This window comes from Pseudophryne corroboree, unplaced genomic scaffold (assembly GCF_028390025.1).
Source record: "Pseudophryne corroboree isolate aPseCor3 unplaced genomic scaffold, aPseCor3.hap2 scaffold_451, whole genome shotgun sequence".
Lineage (NCBI taxonomy): Eukaryota > Metazoa > Chordata > Amphibia > Anura > Myobatrachidae > Pseudophryne > Pseudophryne corroboree.
The window spans coordinates 331,950-338,554 of record NW_026970073.1 but is presented as its reverse complement, the minus strand read 5'-3'; the positions used below and the strand labels follow the sequence as shown (position 1 = coordinate 338,554).

General features: G+C 36.9%; 1 non-coding gene and 1 pseudogene across 1 annotated transcript; one reads left to right on the top strand and one right to left on the bottom strand.

The window, feature by feature from the left end:
* Positions 1 to 323: 323 nt before the first annotated feature.
* LOC135026983 (U1 spliceosomal RNA) lies at positions 324 to 502 on the top strand (annotated as a pseudogene).
* Positions 503 to 3,753: 3,251 nt separating this feature from the next.
* LOC135026929 (U1 spliceosomal RNA) lies at positions 3,754 to 3,916 on the bottom strand. The gene has a single exon (XR_010223490.1). It is a non-coding gene; the product is annotated as a U1 spliceosomal RNA (small nuclear RNA).
* Between the last annotated feature and the right edge of the window lie 2,689 nt (positions 3,917 to 6,605).

The window sequence follows — 6,605 nt, the reverse complement described above, 5'->3', positions numbered from 1 at the left end:
TGCACGCCCCTTTTCTCTTTTCATATGCAGACGAGGGTTGAAGCCAACTTTGACCCACTGCTTGGATGACATCGCCATATGCAAATCCATCTGCTGCAGGCCTTCCCCCAGGAATGCTTGCACTAGTTGTTGCATTTGGTTTGTTGTTTGGGGGTGCTTCAGTATTAGGCAGCCTTCTGCCCTCCCATGTTCATCTGAAAATATGTGTTCTCCCTGCAGTTGTTGTCCCCAGATGAGAGTTCCCTTGTGCTGCCTCAGTTGAATCTCCTTTACTTGACAGAGATGTGCCTGAGCAGCGGCCCTCCCCAGCCCTATCCCAAATCATACTTATTTTGCATAGGAGATACCATGGTCATGAAGACTGTTCTCCCAGGGTGCGGTTCATTCATTGCATTCTGGGTATGCTGACCCCTGTGATTTCCCCAAATGTGGGAAACTCGACTGCATTATTTAATGCGAACTAGGGGTCATCCAAGCACCGCAAAAGGCCGCCATGCCCTGCATACCCCTTTTCTCTTTTCATAAGCAGACGAGGTTTGAAGCCAACTTTGACCCACTGCTTGGATGACATCACTTGCTGCCTTTCCAATGAAGCAAGTTTAATTTAATAATAGGTGAAAAACCATCCCTACAAAGGTGTTAATCAGATACTTGGCTTTGTGGACACTTTTCAGAGCACAAATTTGTTAGCATAAAAATAAAGCCAGAAAATGAAGAGCTGTTTAATCACTCAATTGGATTTTTCTGCCAGCATATTTCTTTTTCTCTGCAACCCACTGCTAAATTGTGCTTCGTGGCTGTTTTTTTTATAAAATCACTTAATCAAATCTAACTCTGATTACATCAGAGAAGGCCAGGTACCCTACACCATAAGAGGTGGTTTGAAATTTTTACTTGTCTACTTAAAGATCACCAAAATCTGATAACGAGGTCAATTACGTCCCTAGGTGGGATTGAACCACCAACCTTTTGGTTAACAACTGAACACGCTAACTGTTTGCGCCTCAGAGACACTTTGCGAAAGTACATACTGACAAAGGTTAATAAGCATTCATCTAGAACGTTTCCTAGAAAAACTTTAAAAAGTCAATAATCTGGAGAGTTTTTGTAAGATGTTCCTTCCATCAACCAATGAAGAAACACATTGGTACTTTCCCATGATGAGTGAGTGCTTCAGGATCTCTTGCACTTACATGTGCAGCAAAGGACTACAATGGAAGCATGCTGGGCCTATAACCCAGAGGTAGGCAGATTGCAACTGTCCTCTGCTATATGCATTTTTTTTGTTAATTAAAGTAATCCAAAACTGGGATTGATATTTTGGCTCTTTTATTTTTACTTAAAGTACAATAACTTTTACCGTTTTAATTTGTTTTAATAGTATATTGACAGTATTGTTTTCTTTCAAAAATCCACTTAATTTTCTTTACCCTATTATTAAAATGGTAATTGACAAAAACAAACTACATTGTCACCAGAAGAGCAATACAAAATGTACAAGTGATATATTAAAATCATCTTTTCAGCTTGAATTTCAATGATGCATTGAGGTAACGATTTTGTGAGAAACATCTTCACCCTTAAATAAAGATTTTCTTAATTCCCTACCTGTGTGCTAATTAGATATCACCTTGTTTTCACATTAAACAGACTTCCACATGAGAAAGCAGCAAGGATGCAGTGGCGTTAATGTTTCCTGGTGTCAACCTGTATTATTTCAGTAGACATTGAAATGAGGATGCATCTTGCTGCCTTTCCAATGAAGCAAGTTTAATTTAGTAATAGGTTAAAAACCATGCCTACAAAGGTGTTAATCAGAGACTTGGCTTTGTGGACACTTTTCAGAGAACAAATTTGTTAGCATAAAAATAAAGCCAGAAAATGAAGAGCTGTTTAATCACTCAATTGGATTTTTCTGCCAGCATTTTTCTTTTTCTCTGCAACCCACTGCTAAATTGTGCTTCCTAGCTGTTTTTTTATAAAATCACTTAATCAAATCTAACTCTGATTACATCAGAGAAGGCCAGGTACCCTACACCATAAGAGGGGGTTTGAAATTTTGACTTGTCTACTTAAAGATCACCAAAATCTGATAACAAGGTCAATTACGTCCCTGGGTGGGATTGAACCACCAACCTTTTGGTTAATAGCCTTATACACTAACTGATTGCGCCACAGCGACACTTTTCAAAAGTACATACTGACAAAGGCTAATAAGCATTCATCTAGAACGTTTCCTAGAAACATTTTAAAAAGTCAATAATGTGGAGAGTTTTTGTAAGATGTTTCTTCCATCAACCAATGAAGAAACACATTGGTACTTTCCTATAATGAGTGAGTGCTTCAGGATCTCTTGCACTTACATGTGCAGCAGAGTACTGTAATGGAAGCATGCTGGGTCCATAACCCAGAGGTAGGCAGATTGAAACTATCCTCTGCTATATGCATTGTTTTTGTTAATTAAAGTAATCCAAAACTGGGATTGATATTTTTGCTCTTTTATTTTTACTTAAAGTACAATAACTTTTACCATTTTAATTTGTTTTAATAGTATATTGACAGTATTGTTTTCTTTCAAAAATCCAACTAATTTTCTTTACCCGATTATTAAAATGGTAATTGACAAAAACAATCTACATTGTCACCAGAAGAGCAGTACAAAATGTACAAGTGATATATTAAAATCATCTTTCCAGCTTGAATTTCAATGATGCCTTGGTGCAACAATTTTGTGAGAAACATCTTCACCCATAAAGAAAGATTTTCTTAATTCCTTACCTGTGTGCTGATTAGATATCACCTTGTTTTCACATTAAACAGACTTCCCCATGAGGAAGCAGCAAGGATGCAGTGACGTTTATGTTTCCTGGTGTCAACCTGTATTATTTCAGTAGACATTGAAATGAGGATGCATCTTGCTGCCTTTCCAATGAAGCAAGTTTAATTCAGTAATAGGTGAAAAACCATTCCTACAAAGGTGTTAATCAGAGACTTGGCTTTGTGGACACTTTTCAGAGAGCAAATTTGTTAGCATAAACATAAAATCAGAAAATGAAGAGCTGTTTAATCACTCAATTGGACTTTTCTGCCAGCATAATTTTTTTTCTCTGCAACCCACTGCTAAATTGTGCTTCCTAGCTGTTTTTTATAAAATCACTTAATCAAATCTAATTCTGATTACATCAGAGAAGGCCGGGTACCCTACACCATAAGAGGGGGTTTGAAATTTTGACTTGTCTACTTAAAGATCACCAAAATCTGATAACAAGGTCTATTACGTCCCTGGGTGGGATTGAATCACCAACCTTTAGGTTAATAGCCATACACACTAACTGATTGCGCCACAGCAACACTTTGCGAAAGTACATACTGACAAAGGCTAATAAGCATTCATCTAGAACGTTTCCTAGAAAAACTTTAAAAAGTCAATAATCTGGAGAATTTTTGTAAGAAACACATTGGTACATTCCCATGATGAGTGAGTGCTTCAGGATCTCTTGCACTTACATAGGCTATTAACCAAAAGGTTCCCACCCAGTGATGTAATTGACCTTGTGATCAGATTTTGGTGATCTTTAAGTAGACAAGTCAAAATTTCAAACCCCCTCTTATGGTGTAGGGTACCTAGCCTTCTCTGACGTAATCAGAGTTAGATTTAATTAAGGTGCGCAAGGGCATAGAAGGGAGCGGTTTAAGAAAAGAGAAGTGGAAACAGACAGCAAACTAGGCTGGAGAGAGACCTGAGACAAAGAGATCTGAATTATACGAGAGCCGACCAGGGGAAACACAAATTATGCAGTCAAGTTTCCCACATTTGGGGAAATCGCAGGAGCAGCACACCCAGAGTGCAATGGGTGAGCCTTTCCCTGGGAGAAGCACCTTCATGATCATAGTATCTCACCTGGCAGGTAAGTAGGAGTTGGGCTAGTGCTGGGGAGGGTCGCTGCTCGGGTACCCCCCTGTCAAGTGAAGGAGATCCAACTGAGGCAGCACAAGGGAACTCTCGAAAGAAGAACAAGGCTAGAGGAAGATCTGAGACAAAGAAATCTGACTTTTACCAGAGCTGACCAGAGGAAAGCACAAACACAGTCCCCCACTACCACCAGGAAACATTAACGCCACTGCATCCTTGCTGCTTTCTCATGTGGAAGTCTATTTAATGTGAAAACAAGGTGATATCTAATTAGCACACAAAAAAGAAAATTAAGTGAATTTTTGAAAGAAAACAATACTGTCAATATACTATTAAAACAAATTAAAATGGTAAAAGTTATTGTACTTTAAGTAAAAATAAAAGAGCAAAAATATCAATCCCAGTTTTGGATTACTTTAATTAACAAAAAAAATGCATATAGCAGAGGATAGTTTCAATCTTTCTACCTCTGGGTTATGGGCCCAGCATGCTTCCATTGCAGTACTCTGCTGCACATGTAAGTGCAAGAGATCCTGAAGCACTCACTCATCATGGGAAAGTACCAATGTGTTTCTTCATTGGTTGATGGCAGAAACATCTTACAAAAACACTCCAGATTATTGACTTTTTAAAGTTTTTCTAGGAAACGTTCTAGATGATTGTTTATTAGCCTTTGTCAGTATGTAATTTTGCAAAGTGTCGCTGTGGCGCAATCAGTTAGTGTGTATGGCTATTAACCAAAAGGTTGGTGGTTCAATCCCACCCAGGGATGTAATTGACTTTGTTATCAGATTTTGGTGATCTTTAAGTAGACAAGTCAAAATTTCAAACCCCCTGTTATGGTGTTAGGTATTTAGACTTCTCTGATGTAATCAGAGTTAGATTTGATTCAGTGATTTTATAAAAACAGCTAGGAAGCACAATTTAGCAGTGGGTTGCAGAGAAAAAGAAATATGCTGGCAAAAAAATCCAATTGAGTGATTAAACAGCTCTTGGATGGTTTTTCACCTATTACTAAATTAAACTTGCTTCATTGGAAAGGCAGCAAGATGCATCCTCATTTCAATATCTACTGAAATAATACAGGTTGACACCAGGAAACATTAACGCCACTGCATCCTTGCTGCTTTCTCATGTGGAAGTCTGTTTAATGTGAAAACAAGGTGATATCTAATTAGCACACAGGTAAGGAATTAAGAAAATCTTTATTAAAGGGTGAAGATGTTTCTCACAAAATCGTTGCCCCAATGCATCATTGAAATTCAAGCTGGAAAGATGATTTTAATATATCACTTGTACATTTTGTATTGCTCTTCTGGTGACAATGTAGTTTGTTTTTGTCAATTACCATTTTAATAATCGGGTAAAGAAAATTAATTGGATTTTTGAAAGAAAACAATACTGTCAATATACTATTAAAACAAATTAAAATGGTAAAAGTTATTGTACTTTAAGTAAAAATAAAAGAGCAAAAATATCAATCCCAGTTTTGGATTACTTTAATTAACAAAAAAAAATGCATATAGCAGAGGATAGTTTCAATCTGCCTACCTCTGGGTTATGGACCCAGCATGCTTCCATTACAGTACTCTGCTGCACATGTAAGTGCAAGAGGTCCTGAAGCACTCACTTATCATGGGAAAGTTCCAATGTGTTTCTTCATTGGTTGATGGAAGAAACATCTTACAAAAACTCTCCAGATTATTGACTTTTTAAAGTTTTTCTAGGAAACGTTCTAGATGAATGCTTATTAGCCTTTGTCAGTATGTAAGTTTGCAAAGTGTCTCTGTGGCGCAATTGGTTAGTGTGTTTGGTTATTAATCAAAGGGTTGGTGGTTCAATCCCACCCAGGGATGTAATTGACCTTGTTATCAGATTTTGGTGATCTTTAAGTAGACAAGTCAAAATTTCAAACCCCCTCTTATGGTGTAGGGTACCTGGCCTTCTCTGATGTAATCAGAGTTAGATTTGATTAAGTGATTTTATAAAAAAAACAGCTAGGAAGCACAATTTAGCAGTGGGTTGCAGAGAAAAAGAAATATGCTGGCAGAAAAATCCAATTGAGTGATTAAACAGCTCTTCATTTTCTGGCTTTATTTTTATGCTAACTAATTTGTTCTCTGAAAAGTGTCCACAAAGCCAAGTATCTGATTAACATCTTTGTAGGGATGGTTTTTCACCTATTACTAAATTAAACTTGCTTCATTGGAAAGGCAGCAAGATGCATCCTCATTTCAATATCTACGGAAATAATACAGGTTGACACCAGGAAACATTAACGCCACTGCATCTTTGCTGTTTTCTCATGTGGAAGTCTGTTTAATGTGAAAACAAGGTGATATCTAATTAGCACACAGGTAAGGAATTAAGAAAATCTTTATTTAAGGGTGAAGATGTTTCTCACAAAATCGTTGCCCCAATGCATCATTGAAATTCAAGCTGGAAAGATGATTTTAATATATCACTTGTACATTTTGTATTGCTCTTCTGGTGACAATGTAGTTTGTTTTTGTCAATTACCATTTTAATAATCGGGTAAAGAAAATTAATTGGATTTTTGAAAGAAAACAATACTGTCAATATACTATTAAAACAAATTAAAATGGTAAAAGTTATTGTACTTTAAGTAAAAATAAAAGAGCACAAATATCAATCCCAGTTTTGGATTACTTTAATTAACAAAAAAAATGCA